A 16933-nucleotide genomic window follows, 5' to 3' on the forward strand; every position below is an offset into this window, starting at 1 on the left:
GGGGAGGGGCAAGTGAGGGCACAGTGAATGGCGCTGTCCCTACCTTCGGTCGCATAGAGCTCTCCGGCCTCCACCAGACCCCACTGTCTACCTTGATCACTTAGGAAACGCTGCTCGGGTTCTGACCCGAACCACGGTTGTTATTTTTTTCTGTCTATACCCCGAGATCCTGATGATATCCAGGCCCGTGAGGTTTTTGTTTGTTTTCCCAACCACAGGTGTTAAGATTTACAGATTTTACCTTTCGTATTCTCTTTCCACACCACCATGCCCACTTTCACAGCTTTGGGCAAGATGAAACTTCCTGCTGGGCTGTTTTCTGCTCTTTACGGACCCGGAAGGCTTCTCATATTCCTAATTTGGGGAAGAGAGAGACACAGATTTCCTTCTACAATGGGATAAGAATTGGGGACAGAACAGCACTTGGATATTTTAAATGAAAGGGTAGATCTGTAGAGCCGAAACTTGCCTGAGGGGAGAGAGAACATTTTGAAGTTTTTCTTTCGTGTACAGTTTCTCCCCATAACTCTAGACCCTCAGTTTGAAACTTCCCGTGTGTCAGTAGTAGTTGTTGTAATGGCATTGACATTTGGCTATAGCGATTCGACCCTAGACGTGAAATTGTTTTTAATGTATCAGTGTCATGTTACAATATACACTTGTATACACTTGTATCACTTCTAGACTCCTCTGAAGCCTGTTTCATGGTGGGCAATTTTGTGGTCATTTGACGCAGGAATGTATTTGAGTAGGGAGAGCTGAATACACAGAATTTGTTCTGGAAATGCACTAGTTCTCCCAGCGTTTATAAGAAGCCACGCATTTAAACGCTGTTCCAGAACTGAAGATGTTGTTAATTTATAACAGGAAAATGGAAGCCAAAGGTTTGCACTTCCTGGTTTTTTTTTTTTTTCCATGTAGGTGGCTGATACATTGAGTAGAAAGCTTTTACTTTACCAGAATGAAACCTTAAAATCTATCATTAACTTGAAGTTCTTTTTAGAAATGTATATAAGATTTAAATATAAGGGCAACATAGGATACTATCCTTCCCACTCTATATCACAATGTTCTCTGTGAAATTCTCTAACGTAAAATGTGTTCAAAAGGGGGAAAGATCCTTAAAATACACTAATTATTCTATGGTATAATGTTAAACACTCTATTCTTCATCACTGAAGAGGAATTTATATTGATATACCTTTTTTCTCTCAAACTTCCACCTGATTCCTAGAAATGGACCAGTTTTCCCTTTGTTGTACAAAATGACTATGCCCTTGAGGAATGTTTGGAGGCTCTCGGCAACCAAGGATGACCGAGGAACATATTAGATGTCAGCCCTGTTGTGTTGCCTACATTTCAGCTGAGTAAATCTCATATCATGAGAGCTTTTCCAGATATATTTTCTTCTGGAGATCTTTATCCCTATGATCTTAGAAGATCAAAGGTAACCACCTGCAGTTCACTTTAAAAGCTGATTCTTCTTAAGGTGTGAGTGACTTTAAATAACCCCACAAACAAAGCATTATGACATCATCAGAATCAACACCTTGCCATGACAAATACTAATAAGGAAGAAAAGGGACTACAGGAGTCTTAACACTCCTCACAATAAAATCAACATCTGGCCCCTTGGGGGTTATATGTGTTAAGATTGTCACAGGAGGGAAAAGTCAGTACCAGTCATATCTTTCTAGAAAATATTAAATAGGACATAATTACCTCACTATCTTCTTTATTCTTTCATTGGTACATAAAAGATCCTGATGTACTCAGGAGCTAAAGCAGTGACTATCAGATGGAGTGGGAACATATCATTATCTCCAGGAAACATGAAATGTTTATATCTAAAATGATTATACAACATTTGAGGACCAGACTCACATCTCATTTCTTCAGTTTTTGTTCTGTTTTGTTTGTTTTTTTCACACATTTCATTTCTTTACAGAGTGGGGCTTGCTGTCAGATAGGCAAAAGATAAAATGCCTGACAATTCCAAAAGTAGGAAAGGAAATGGAGCTCTTATAAACTCTAAACAAGTAAGATTGGTACAGTCTCTTCAGAAAATAGTTCAGCAACAATAAAGCTTCCCTCACCCTTAAAGTATCTTTTTAATAGCATCATTTGCAGTAAGAGAGACATGAGACATATTAAACAAATGCAGTATGTTAATCTTGTTTGGATCCTGATTCAAACAAACCCCTGTATAAAAGGTATTTGGGAGACAACTGGAGAAATTTAAACATAAAATAGGTATTATATAATAGTAAGGAATAATTACTGTGTTAGATTTGATAATGATGTTCATTTTTATATTTCCACAGCAATTAGAAATGACCGTCAGGGAAGTTCCCTGGTTGTCTAGTGGTTAAGAATCTGCCTTCCAATGCAGGTGATGCGGTTTGATCCCTGGCTAGGGAACTAAGATCCCATGTGTTGAGGGGTAACTATTGAGCCCAAGTACCACAGAGAGAAGCCAGCACATTGCAACTAAGACTGGTCACAGCCAAATAAATAATAAATAAAATTTTTTTAAACTTATCAAACTGTGTATTGAAGACCTGTACATTAAAAAAAGAAAGAAAGAAATGATCATCAGGTTCAAAGAGCTCATTCTCCTTCATCTCACAAACTACCCCAACTTCCACTTTCCTGTAAGAAAAAAACCAGAAGGGACACAAGCTGTATATGTGCCTGAGGTCTTCCCTGCCAAGGAAAAGAAACAGTCTATAACACAGAAGACTAAAAGCCACTAGACTTGCTTGCAGAAAAGGGAAAGAAATATGGGAAAACAAATTGATGAATTAGTTGAAGGATCCAGAGAGGGATCAGTGGGCAAATCCTGCAATATTGATAATGTCACATGATTTATGAATGTTTGAATTCTAGAGATTCAGTAGATTGGTGAGTTAGGAGCAGTCCTGTGAGAATATGCTTGTTGGGGCGTAAAGAGGCAGAGTCGACTTGTCCTTACTTGAGTCTGTGTCTCTCCAGAGTAGTTTATTCTTAGTCTCCCACTGGGTGATCTCACCAGAGAAACAGAGGCAGTTCAACAACCAGCAGCTTGTTTATTGGTTGTTGGGAAAGGCACCAAGCCAGGAATCCAAGGCTTGTATTCTTGTCCGAGCTTTGTCATTGGCAAGCTTGGTCAAGGTTTTTAACCCCCCTGGGTTTATTTCCTTATCAATAAAACGAGCAAGTCAGACTGTATAATCTTCATGATTTCTTTCCAGATTTCAAATTCCATGCACCTATCAGAGGAAATCTAAATTTTCAATGATTTGTCTAAGATACTGTTTAAAGTCTAAGATGAAATGCAATGGAAATGACATACTATCTTGAGTTTAAAAAAATTACTTTTATAAATTGTAAAATGAAGAAGGAACTTGGCTTCATTGTAATTTATGTAGAAATACTGGGGTGCTTTAGTTAACAATTTTAAAATGTTAGTAGTGAAAGTCCGTCAGTCGTGTCCAACTTTTTGCAACCTTGTGGACTGTAGCCTACCAGGCAACTCTGTCCACGGAATGCTCCAGGCAAGAATATAGGAGTGGGTTACCATTCCCTTCTGCAGGGTATCTTCCTGACCCAGGGATCAAACCCTGGTCTCCTGCATTGCAGGCAGATTCCTTACCATCTGAGCTACCAAGAAAGAATTGAGCTCTAGATTTTTAAAATGCTAATATAATGCAATTGAGCTATAAAAGGGATTTCAAAAAGTATCAAAAACTCCAAATCCACAATTTAGAGTGATAGAGTAAAAAGCATATTTGGGGCTTCCCTGTCCAGTGGTTAAGACTCTGGGCTCCCAATGTAGGGGACTCAGGTTCGATCCCTGGTTGGGGAACTAAGATCCCACATCCTGCACAGTGCAGCCAAAAAAGAAAAGCATATCTAAAAAAGTGTATTTTTTTTATAATTCTAAACTAGTCATTTCATGTGGATCTCCTAAGAAGAGACAAAGAAAATTAACAAAATAACAGATGGTTTGTATGTGTGACCTATTCTACATGTCAGAAACAATTGATTTATATAATGCCTGGTTTGTAAATAAGAGTGACTCTCAGGAAAACTTTGTTTTCACTTTCTCCCCTTCCCCCAAGCCTTTCTGTCAAGAATTCTTTTTCCCAGATGTGTAGACCTCGAGCACCTTTCTTCCTTGCTTCTCCCCTAGACCTCTTAGAAAGTTATCCTTTTGAGGGGGACAGGGGGCCCTTTAAAAACCAAGTGAAGGGCTTCCCTGGCAGCTCAATGATAAAGAATCCACCTGTTAATGCAGAAGACATGGGTTCCATCCCTGGTCCAGGAAGATCCATTTGCTTCAGAGCAACTAAGCCCATGCACTGAAACTACTAAGCCTGTGCTCTTGAGTCCAAGAACCTCAGCTACTGAGCCCTCGAGCCACAACTCCCGAAGCCCGCACACCCTAGAGCCCATGCTCCACAAGAGAAGCCACTGCAATGAGAAGCCCTCACACTACAACTTGAGAGTAGCCCACGCTTGCTGTGACTAGGGAAAAGCCCACTCAGCAACGAGGACCCAGCACAGCTAAAAATAAATAAATAACCGAATGAAAACTATGGACCCACTTGACAGGAAAATATTCATACTCATAAAATTTGTAGTTTAGGGGTTACCTGACCCCCCCCCAGAAATACATCCATTGGCAGAGGTGTGTCAACCTCAAGGTAAGAACGCCTTTACTGAAGAGGCAATGATGGATACCCTTTGCCCTTTGCAAAACTTGTCTGCCTTTCATGTACACATAATGTCACAGAGCACTTGTTTGCTTTCCATTCACTGGTTTATTTTCTAGTCTTTCTCAAAAGCAGATTGCTGTGTGCAGAGCTCTGGATCAGGAACCAGAAAAGATTGACCACTTGCCCTGATCCTTCTCAGAGGGGATAACTCAACTTATTTAACAACAGATGCGGCACAGGTACCAACCACGCATAACAGAAACTGCTCAGTGCTGAAGCTAGGGTTTGGATGCTCCCTGCCCTGGGGGCCAGGTATCTGTAATTGGATCATAGTGAGGTGTGGGGGGATTCCAAGACCACAGAAGGAGGTTCTTTTGGGGGTCTGAGGGCAGTGGCTATTAACTAACTGCTATAGATATATTTCATGGGCTTCCCTGATGGCTAAGTGGAGAAGAATCCATCTGCCAATGCAGGTGCCACAGGAGACTCGGGTTCAACCCCTGGGTGGGAAGATCCCCTGAAGAAGGACATGTCAACCCATTCCAGTATTCTTGCCTGAAGAATCCCATGAAGAAAGGAGCCTGGTGGGTTACAGTCCATGGGGTTACAAAGTCAGACACGACTTGGTGATTAAATAACAACATGAAAGTATTTCAGTGTTTTCTTTTGGTGGTGACAGAAATGTTCTAAAACTGCATTATGGTGATAGTTGCTCAATTGTATAAATTTACTGGAAACTATTGAATAATTATTCTGGGTGACCTTTATGATATGTGAATTATACCCTACTAAAAACTGCTTAAAAACAGAAAGGAACATTTCAATATTTTAACACAGCCATAACAGTAAGTCCTGGCTGGCCTTCAGACTGGCTCTCCCATTAATGGTATGAGACCAAAGGCTGGTCAGGTGTCTCCCTGGGTCTACATTTTTTTCATCTGTAAAATGGTTTCTGTAAAGATTTCCAGATAATCCTTTTCCTTGCCAAAACAAACAAACAAAAAAACCCATTATTGTGTCATATTTCTTTATATATATATATTTTTTTTAATTTGCTTCCTTGCTTTTCTTTTTTTAAAACATATTTTTTTATTGAAGGATAATTGCTTTACAGAGTTTTTTTGTTTTTTGTCAAACCTCAACCTGAATCAGCCATGCTGCTGCTGCTAAGTCGCTTCAGTTGTGTCCGACTCCATAGACGGCAGCCCACCAGGCTCCCCCGTCCCTGGGATTCTCCAGGCAAGGACACTGGAGTGGGTTGCCATTTCCTTCTCCAATGCATGAAAGTGAAAAGTGAAAGCCATAGGTATACATATATCCCCTCCCCCTTGAACTTCCCTCCCATCTCACCCCTCTATGTTGATACAGAGCCCTGTTTGACTTTCTTAGCCATACAGCAAATTCCTGTTGGCTATCTATTTTACATATGGTAATAATGTAAGTTTCCATGTTACTCTTTCCATACGTCTCACCCTCTCCTCCCCTATCTCCATGTCCATAAGTCTGTTCCCTATGTCTGTTTGTCCATTGCTGCTCTGTAAGTAAATTCTTCAGTACCATTTTTTTCTAGATTCCCTATATATGCATTAGAATATGGTATTTATCTTTCTCTTTCTGACTTACTTCACTCTCTATAATAGGTTCTAGGTTCATCCACCTCATGAGAACTGACTCAAATGCATTCCTTTTTATGGCTGAGGATTATTCCATTGTGTGTATATATACCACAACTTCTTTATCCATTCATGTGTCGATGGATATCTAGGTTGCTTCCATGTTCTAGCTATTAAAAATAGTGCTGCAATGAACCATGGGATGCATGTGTCTTTTTTAGTTTTGGTTTCCTCAGGGTATATGCCTAGGAGTGGGATTTCTGGGTCACATGGTGCTTTTATTCCTAGTTTTTAAAGGAATCTCCATAACGTCTTCCATAGTGGCTGTATCAATTAACATTCCCACCAACAGTGCAACAGCATTCCCTTTTCTCCACACCTCTCCAGCATTTATTGTTTGTAGACTTTTTGGTGATGGTCATTCTGACCAGTATGAGGTGATATCTCACTGTAGTTTTGATTTGCATTTCTCTAACAATGAGCAATATTGAGCATCTTTTCATGTGTTTGTTAGCCATCTGTATGTCTTCTTTGGAGAAATGTCTGTTTAGGTCTTTTTCCCACTTTTTGATTGGGTTGTTTGTTTTTCTGGTGTTGAGTTGTATGAGCTGCTTGTATACTTTGGAAATTAATCCTTTGTCAGTCATTTCATCTGCTATTATTTTCTCCCATTGAGGGTTGTCTTTTCATCTTGCTTATAATTTCCTTTGGTGTGCAGAAGCTTTTAAGTTTAATCAGGTCCCACTTGTTTACTTTTGTTTTTATTTCCATTACTCTAGGAGGTGGGTCATAGAGGCTCTTGCTTTGATTTATGTCATTGAGTGTTCTGCTGAAGTTTTCCTTTAAGAGTTTTATAATTTCTGGTCTTACATTTAGGTCTTTAATCCATTTTGAATTTATCTTTATGTATGGTGTTAGGAGGAGAAGGCAATGGCACCCCACTCCAGTACTCTTGCCTTGAAAATCCCATGGATGGAGGAGCCTGGAAGGCTGCAGTCCAGGGGGTTGTGAAGAGTCGGACACGACTGAGGACTTCACTTTCACTTTTAAGTTTCATGCATTGGAGAAGGAAATGGCAACCCACTCCAGTGTTCTTGCCTGGAGAATCCCAGGGACGGGGGAGCCTGGTGGGCTGCTGTCTCTGGGGTTGCACAGAGTCGGACACAACTGAAGCAACTGAGCAGCAGCAGCAGCAGTATAGTGTTAGGAAGTGTTCTAATTTCATTCTTTTACATAGAGCTATCCAGTTTTCCCAGCACCATTTATTGAAGATGCTGTTTTTGCCCCATTATATATTCTTGCCTCCTTTGTCAAATATAAGGTACCCATGGGTGCGTGGGTTTATTTCTGGGCTTTCTATCTTGTTCCATTGATCTATATTTCTGTTTCTGTGCCAGTACCATACTGTCTTGATGACTGTAGCTTTGTAGTATAAGCTGAAGTCAGGAAGGTTGATTCCTTTAGCTCCATTCTTCTTTCTTAAGACTGCTTTGGCTATTCAGGGTCTTTTGTGTTTCCATATGAATTGTGAAAGTTTTTGTTCTAGTTCTGTGAAAAATGCCATTTATAATTTGATAGGGAACGCATTGAATCTGTAGATTGCTTTTGGTATTTTCACAATATTGATTCTTCTTACCCAGGAAAATGGAATATCTCTCCATTTGTTTATGTCATCTTTGATTTCTTTCATTAGTGTTTTATAATTTTCTGTATACAGTTCTTTTGTCTCCTTGGTGGTGGTGGTGGTTTAGTCCCTAAGTCGTGTCTGACTCTTATGATCCTGTGGACTGTAGCCTGCCAGTCTCCTTTGTCCATGGGATTCTCCAGGCAAGAATACTGGAGTGGGCTGCCATTTTCTTCTCCAGGGGATCTTCCCGACCCAGGAATTGAACCTGGGTCTCCTGCATTGCAGGCAGATGATTTCCCAACTGAGCTATGAGGGAAGCCCATTACCTTTGTCTCCTTAAGTAAGTTTATTCCTAGGTATTTAATTCTTTTTGTTGCAATGGTAAATGGGATTGATTCCTTAATTTCTCTTTCTGATTTTTCATTGTTAGTATATAGAAATGCAAGTGATTTCTGTGTATTGATTTTGTATCCTGAAACTTTGCTAAATTCACTGATTAGCTCTAGTAATTTTCTGACGGAGAAGGCAATGGTACCCCACTCCAGTACTTTTTGCCTAGAAAATCCCATGGACGGAAGAGCCTAGTAGGCTACAGTTCATGGGGTCGCTAGAGTTGGACACGACTGAGCGACTTCACTTTCACTTTTCACTTTCATGCATTGGAGAAGGAAATGGCAACCCACTCCAGTGTTCTTGCCTGGAGAATCCCAGGGAGGGGAAGCCTGGTTGGCTGCTGTCTATGGGGTCGCACAGTGTTGGACATGACTGAAGCGACGCAGCAGCAGCAATTTTCTGATACTGTCTTTCAGGTTTTCTATGTACAGTATCATGTCATCTGCAAACAGTGAGAGCTTTACTTCTTTTCCGATCTGGATTCCTTTTATTTCTTTTTCTTCTCTGATTGCCATAGCTAGGACTTCCAGAACTATGTTGAATAGTAGCAGGGAAAGTGGGCACCCTTGTCTTGTTTCTGATCTTAGGGAATGCTTTCAGTTTTTCACCATTGAGAATAATGCTTGCTGTAGGCTTATCATATATGGCCTTTACTATGTTGAGGTAGGTTCCTTCTATGCCCATTTTTTGAAGAGTTTTAATCATAAATGTGTGCTGAATTTTGTCAAAGGCTTTTTTTGCATCTATTGAGATTATCATATGGTTTTTATCTTTCAATTTGTTAATATGGTGTATCACACACTGATTTGCATATATTGAAGAATCCTTGCATCCCTGGAATAAACCGAAGGAAATGGCAACCCACTCCAGTGTTCTTGCCTGGAGAATCCCAGGGACGGCAGAGCCTGGTGGGCTGCCATCTCTGGGGTCCCACAGAGTCGGACACAACTGAAGTGACTTAGCAGCTTAGCAGCAGATCATGGTGTATGAGCTTTTTGATGTGTTGCTGAATTCTGTTGGCTAAAATTTTGTTGAGGATTTTTGCATCTATGTTCATCAGTGATATTGGCCTGTAGTTTTCTTTTTTTGTGTTGTCTTTGCCTGGTTTTGGTATCAGGGTGATGGTGGCCTTGTAGGATGAGTTTGGAAGTGTTCCTTCCTCTGCAATTTTTGCAAAGAGTTTTGGAAGGATAGGCATTAGCTATCTCAAAATGTTTGATAGAATTCTCCTGTGAAGCCATCTGGTCCTGGGCTTTTGTTTTTTGGGAGATTTTTGATCACAGCTTCAACTTCAGTGCTTGTAATTGGGCTGTTCATAATTTCTATTTCTTCCTGGTTCAGTCTTGGAAGATTGAACTTTTCTAAGAATCTGTCCATTTCTTCCAGGTTATTCATTATATTGCCACATAGTTGTTCATAACAGTCTCTTATAATCCTTTGTATTTCTGCATTGTATGTTGTAACCTCTCCTTTTTCATTTCTAATCTTGTTGATTTGATTCTTCTCTCTTTTTTCCCTGATGAGTCTGGCTAAAGCTTTGTCAATTTTGTTTATCTTCTCAAAGAACCAGCTTTTAGTTTTATTAACCTTTACTATTGTTTCTTTCATTTCTTTTTCATTTATTTCTGCTCAGATCTTTATGATTTCTTTCCTTCTGCTAATTTTGGTGGGTTTTGTTTTTTTTTTTGGTTTTCTTTTTCCAGTTGTTTTCAGTGTAAAGTTAGGTTGTCTGTTCAATGTTTTTCTTCTTTCTTGAGGTAGGATTGTATTGCTATAAACTTCCCTCTTAGAACTGCTTTTGCTGCATCCCATAGGTTTTAAGCAGTCGTGTTTTCATTGTCATTTGTTTCTAGAAATTTTTTGATTTCTTCAGTAACCTGTTGGCTGTTTAGAAACATATTGTTTTATCTTCATGTGTTTGTGTTTCTTACAGTTTTTTTTTTTTTTTTCTTGTATTGATATCTAGTCTCATAGCATTGTGGTCAGAGGAGATGCTATATATGACTTCAGTTTTCTTAAATTTACTGAGATTTGATTTGTGACCCAAGATGTGGTCTATCCTGGAGAATGTTCCATGTGTACTTAAGAAGAAGGTGTATTCTGCATTTGGATGAAATGTCCTGAAGGTATCAATGAGATCCATCTCATCTAATGTATCATTTAATACTTGTGTTTCCTTAATGATTTTCTGTTTTGATGATCTGTCCATTGGTGTGAGTGGGGTGTTAAACTCTCCTACTATTATTGTGTTACTGTCAATGTCTCCTTTTATGTCTGTTAGTGTTTGTCTTATGTATAGAGGTGCTTCTACGTTGGGTGCATAGATATTTACAATTGTTACGTCTTCCTCTTGGATTGACCCCTTGATCATCATGTAGTGTCCTTCCTTATCTCTTGTAATCATCTTTATTTTAAGGTCTATTTTTTCTATATGAGGATTGCTACTTCAGCTTTCTTTTGCTTCCCATTTAGATGGAATATATTTCTCCATCCTCTCACTTTCAGTCTATATGTGTCTTTAGGTCTGAAGTGGGTTTCTTGTAGACAGCATATATATGGGTCTTGTTTTTGTATCCATTCAGCCAGTTTGTGTCTTTTGGTTGGAGCATTTAATCCATTTATATTTAAAGTAATTATTGATGTATATATTCCTATTGCCATTTTCTTAATTGTTTGGGATTGATTTTGTAGACATTTTTCCTTGTCTTGTATTTCTTGACTATATAAGTCCCTTTAATATTTGTTGTAAAGCTGGTTTGGTAGTACTGAATTCTCTTAACTTTTGCTTGTCTGAAAAGCTCTTTATTTCTCCATCAATTTTGAATAAGATCCTTGCTGGTTACAGTAATCTTGGTTGTAGATTTTTCCTATTCTGTACTTTAAATATATCCTGCCATTCCCTTCTGGCCTGCAGAATTTCTGCTAAAGATCAGCTGTTAAGCATATGGGATTTCCTGTGTATGTTACTTGTTGCTTGTCCCTTGCTGCTTTCAATATTTTTTCTTTGTGTTTAGTCTTTGTTAGTTTGATTAGTATGTGTCTTGGCATGTTTCTCCTTGGGTTTATTCCATACAGGACTCTTTGTGCCTCTTGGACTTGATTGGCTATTTCCTTCTCCATGTTGGGGAAATTTTCAACTATAATCTCTTCAAAAAATTTCTCATACTGTTTCTTTTTCTCTTCTTCTTCTGAGACCTCTATAATTCGAATGTTGGTGAATTTGATATGGTCCCAGAGGTCTCTGAGACTGTCCTCAGTGCTTTTCATTCTTACTTTATTCTGCTCTTCAGAAGTTATTTCTACCATTTTATCTTCCAGCTCACTGATTTGTTCTTCTGCTTTAGATATTCTGCTATTGATTACTTTCAGAGTATTTTTTATTTCAGTAATTGTGTTGTTTGCCTCTGTATGTTTATTCTTTAATTCTTCTAGGTCTTTGTTAATTGATTCTTGCATTTTCTCCATTTTGTTTTCAAGGTTTTTGATCATCTTTACTATCATTATTCTGAATTCTTTTTCAGGTAGTTTGCCCATTTCCTCTTCATTTATTTGGACTTCTATGTTTCTAATTTGTTCTTTCATTTGTGTAGTATTTCTCTACCTTTTCATTATCATTATACCTTTTTTTTTTTTAATTATTGTGTTTGCAATCTCCTTTTCCCAAGCTTCAAGGTTGAATTCTTTCTTCCTTTTGGTTTCTGCCCCTCTAAGTTTGGTCCAGTAGTTTGTGTAAGCTTCTTATAGGGTGAGATTTGTGCTGAGTTTTTGCTTGTTTGTTTTTCCTCTGATGTGCAAGACTGAGTGAGGTGGTAATCCTGTCTGCTGATGACTGGGTTTGTATTTTGGTTTTGTTGTTGTTTAAATGAGGCGTCCTGCACAGGATGCTACTGGTGGTCAGGTTATGCTGGGTCTTGTATTCAAGTTGTTTCCTTAATGTGAGTTCTATTTGATACTCCCTATCTAGTCAAGGCTATGGTTTTTCCAGTGGTCATGTATGGATGTGAGAGTTGAACTATAAAGAAAGCTGAGTCCTGAAGAATTGATGCTTTTGAACTCTGGTATTGGAGAAGACTCTTGAGAGTCCCTTGGACTGCAAGGAGAGCCAACCAGTCCATCCTAAAGAAAATCAGTCCTGGGTGTTCATTGGAAGGACTGATGTTGAAGCTGAAACTCCAATACTTTGGCCACCTGATGTGAAAAACTGACTCATTTGAAAAGACCCTGATGCTGGAAAAGATTGAGGGCAGGAGGAGAAGGGGACGACAGAGGATGAGATGGTTGGATGGCATCACCGACTCAGTGGACATGGGTTTGGGTGAATTCCGGGAGTTGGTGATGGACAGGGAGGCCTGGTGTGCTGTGGTTCATGGGGTCGCAAAGAGTTGGACATGACTGAGTGACTGAACTGAACTGAGGGTTAGTTCTTTGGTAGTCTAGGGTCTTGGAGTCAGTGCTCCCACTCCAAAGGCTCAGGGCTTGATCTCTGGTCAGGAATGAAGATTTCAGGAGTGGTTTGTTATGGCATTAAGTGAGATTAAAACAAATACCCAAAAACTAGAAACCAAAGATGAAACTCAGACAAATAGCAGTTACAAAATCAGGCAAATAATAATTAAAATAATGGAATATACACATATACATATACACCCATAAGCAAAGTCAAAACAGTCCAACTAAAATAAAATACAGTAGATTGAACTGGCAAACAAAGGAAATCAAAATTATATTTACCAGTTAAGAACAAAACTACCTAAAGCACAAACTGTAAAACAAAACTAAAGCAAGGTTCCAAGTGGAGGATAAAGCAATAACAACAACAAAAAAAACTAACAAATATGTTGAGAGGAAAGTAAAGAAAGAAAAGAAAGAAAGAATAGATATGCAACATTAAATAGAGGTAGATGAAGAAGATTTATATGCATTAAAGAATAACTGCAAGGGGGGAAAAACAGTAGGAAAGGCAAAAAAAGGAATAGATGTAGAAAAAATATGTTTAAAAAAATTAAATCTTAAAATTATAAAAAAGAGAAAAGAAGAAAAAAGGAAGAAGAAATAAAAAAAGGTGAACTTCACAGAACTGCAAAATCTCAATGTAGAGGCAGAGGTTTACAACAATAAAAAGTGTGACTGAATATACACATATACAGCATTAGGAAAATCAAACCAGTCCAACAAAAATAAAGTAAAATAGACTGACCCAGCAAACGAAACCCAAAATTATATCCAGCAGTTAAGAACAAAACTAACTAGAGCACAAACTAGAAAACAAAACTAAAACAAGGTGCCAACTGGGGAATAAAGCAATGAAAATAAAACTAACAAATATGCTGAGAGGAGAGGAAAGAAAGAAATAGATATGCAAAGTTAAATAGAGGAAGATAAAGAAGATTTATGTACATTAAAGGTTACTGCAAGGGGAATAGAACAGTAGGAAAGGCAAACAAAGGAAAAAATGTAGAAAAAAGAATAATAGGTTTAAAATTAAAATTAAAGAAAGAGTAAAGAAGAAAAAAAAAACAAAGGAAAACTCCACAGAACTGCAAAAACCCAACACAGAGGCAGAGGTTTATAACAACAATAAAAAGTGTAACTGAATATACACATATACACCCATAACAAAATCAAAACAGTCCAACAAAAATAAAGTACAATACATTGACCCTGAGAACAAACGAAACCAAAAATTATATATACCAGTTAAGAACAAAACAAACTAAAGCAGAAACTGGAAGATAAAACTAAATCAAGGTCCCAACTGGGGAATAAAGCAATGAAAATAAAACTAACAAATATGTTGAGAGGAAAGGAAAGAAAGATATACAAAGTTAAATAGAAGTAGATAAAGAAGATTTATATACATTAAAGACTAACTTCAAGGGGAAAAGAACAGTAGGAAAAGCAAACAAAGGAATAAATGTAGAAAAATAATGATAGGTTTAAAATTTTTAAACTAAGATTAAAAAAAAAGAGAAAAGAAAAAATAAAAAAAGGAAAACTCCAAAGACCTGCAAAAGCCCAATGTAGAGACAGAGGTTTATAACAATAAAAAATGTGACAGAAAAAAAGGAAGAAAAAAAAAAAAAGGCTCAAAAGCTTAATTAGATTTCATAATGCCAATAAAACCAACAACTACAACAGCTGGGGGGGAAAAAGAAAAAGAAAAAAACATCCAAAAGAATCTACAGAACAAGTCAAAACATAAGAAAAATAAATGTTTCTCTTGAGTCACTGCTGTCAGAGTCCTTTCCCTCACTGGGAATCACAGTCCACTTCCCCTCCCTAGGATGCCCTCCAACACTGTGCTGATCTCTGGACCTGCTGTGGGGACAGCTCAGATTCTAATCTGGTCCTACTCCTGTGTGTTCTTGCCTCCAGTGTCCACAGCTATCAGAACTTGTGCACTTTCTTTTGTAGGCGCTCTCAATGTCCTTTTATGTATTCCATAGACACAGAGTCTGCTTAGTTTGATTGTGTGGATTTAATCTGCAGTTTGTACAGCTGGTGGGAAGGGTTTGAGTCGTCTTCCTTAGCCACACTGCCCCTGGGTTTCAATTGTGGTTTTATTTGCACCTCTGCATGTGGGCCTCCCACTGGGGATTGCTCCTGAGGGTGCCCTGGAGGACTTGGGTTTGCCCCTGTGAGGGCCAGGTGTGGAGGTGGTGCAGCTGCCTGGATCGCAGGGGTTCTGGTAGCACCAGGGGAGTTGGCAGTACTCAGGGGAGTTGGCGGCTAGGGCAGCAGGAAAGACAGTGCTCTAGAAGGGTATGGTAACCACTATTGGCCAATATGCTCTAGTATTCTTGCCTGGAGAATCCCCTGACAGAGAAGCCTGGCTGGCCACAGTCCACACGGTCGCAAAGAGCTGGACACGACTGAAGTGACCTTGTGCACACAGACACAAGATTTTTTTTTTGCCTGTGGCAGCTGTGCCCCCATGAGAGTTGAGCATGAAAGTGGCATGGCTGCTTGCCTTTTGGGTACCCTGGTGGCACAAAGTGTGCAGGGACATGGACTGCCTCTGCCCTAGGAGTTACAGCCCTATCTTAGTCTTTTTTCAAGCCTCTTGTAGCTGGCGATCAAAAGACTTCTTTAGCCAGTCTTTCTCTGCAGCTCTGCCTGTTCAGGCACTTAGAGGGCTCCTTTGCCTGGGGTCCTTCTCTGTTGTTTGGCGTATCAGGCACATAGAGGGCCCCACTGGCTGGGGTCCTACTCTGTAGTTCAGTGTGTCAGGCACGTTTGATGGGCCAGCCTCGCTATTGTTCAGATGCCAGATGCTGGCGTGTGGGGAAAGAGAGGCTATGGTGATGGCTCTGCCCTCTGTGCGTGACTCAGCAGTATCGCCTTGCTTCCATGGCTGCCCAGCTTTCCTCCACAGGCATTTCCCACCACGATCTCCTCCCTCACATCCCCTTGATCCGTCTCTCCACAGTCAACAGCAGCCCTCACCTTGGGATGGCTCCACAATCCCTAATCTCCAGCTCCCAGCCGCTGTGCCTTCCAGGGGACCAGCCTCCCTGTTCAGGGTATGCATGCTTGCAACAAGGACTGTCCGATTCTCATTCCATTTAGGCTGCCACAGATTAGCTGTTTCACTCTCAGCTTTAAATGTGTCTCCTCTGACTCAGACAGTTGCCCTGATGTGGGGATCGGACCCCTGCTTCAGTTCCCCCACCTGCTGAGGGTAGGTCCAGTCCTACTAACATTCTTATTTTCCCCCCTAGTTCCTTCATCCTACCAAGTTTTGCATGGTTCTGTATATTCTTTTCCACTGGTCAGGTGCTCCTGTCCGCTCTCAGCTGGTGTTCTGCATGTACTTCTGTGTCTGAAGGTGTATTCTTGATGTATCCATGGAGAGAGATGGACTCCATGTCCACCTACTCCTCCGCCATCTTGTTCTCAAGACACATCATATTTCCTATTGTCCTTTTTCACTTGCTTATTAAGCTGTCATGGCCCAAACACATATATATCCTTCCTCTACTGCTTTAGGGCGCTCCCCAGGTGGTACTGGTGGTAAAGAACTCACTTGCCAATGCAGGAGAGGTAAGAGCCTTGAGTTCAATCCCTAGGTCAGGAAGATCCCCAGGAGGAGGGCATGCAACCCACTCCAGTATTCTTGCCTGGAGAATCTCATGGACAGAGGAGCCTGGTGGGCTACAGTCCATGGGGTCACAAAGAGTTGAACACAACTCAGTGATTTAGCACAGACGCACATGGCTGCTTAGGAGGGACAGCAGCCTTGGTGATTCTGTCCCTGCCTGGCAGTTCTTTCTTATCTACTTATCTTATCTTGACTCTACCTCCTGCCTCCTTTCCCCATTATTTCATCCCCTGCCCCCCCACCCCCGCTCTTTTTTCTCTGCTCCTTTTTGCCTGATCACCATTTAACACATGTTCAAAAAGGCACTAGACTTGACCTCCGAAGAGCTAGACTGTGAATTCTAACTCAATTACCTCTTAGTTCTGTGACTTGCAGTTGGTCACTTAAATTTCTCTGAACCTTAGTTTCATCATCTGCCAAATGGGGATAAAAATGTCAGCATGTGTTGGCAGGTATGATCGTGGATGTGAAGGGGCTTGGTAAAGTATACAGTACCCAC

General features: G+C 39.9%; 1 protein-coding gene across 1 annotated transcript in view; it reads right to left on the reverse strand.

The window, feature by feature from the left end:
- UBE2W (ubiquitin conjugating enzyme E2 W) overlaps positions 1–16933 on the reverse strand; it is a 119429-nt gene that overhangs the window by 91194 nt on the left and 11302 nt on the right. The window contains exon 2 of the mRNA XM_059893338.1: positions 242–354. The gene's annotated coding sequence lies outside the window, so the exon portion shown is untranslated. The remainder of the gene's footprint in view (positions 1–241; positions 355–16933) is intronic.

Source organism: Bos taurus, chromosome 14 (genome assembly GCF_002263795.3).
Source record: "Bos taurus isolate L1 Dominette 01449 registration number 42190680 breed Hereford chromosome 14, ARS-UCD2.0, whole genome shotgun sequence".
NCBI classification, from domain to species: domain Eukaryota; kingdom Metazoa; phylum Chordata; class Mammalia; order Artiodactyla; family Bovidae; genus Bos; species Bos taurus.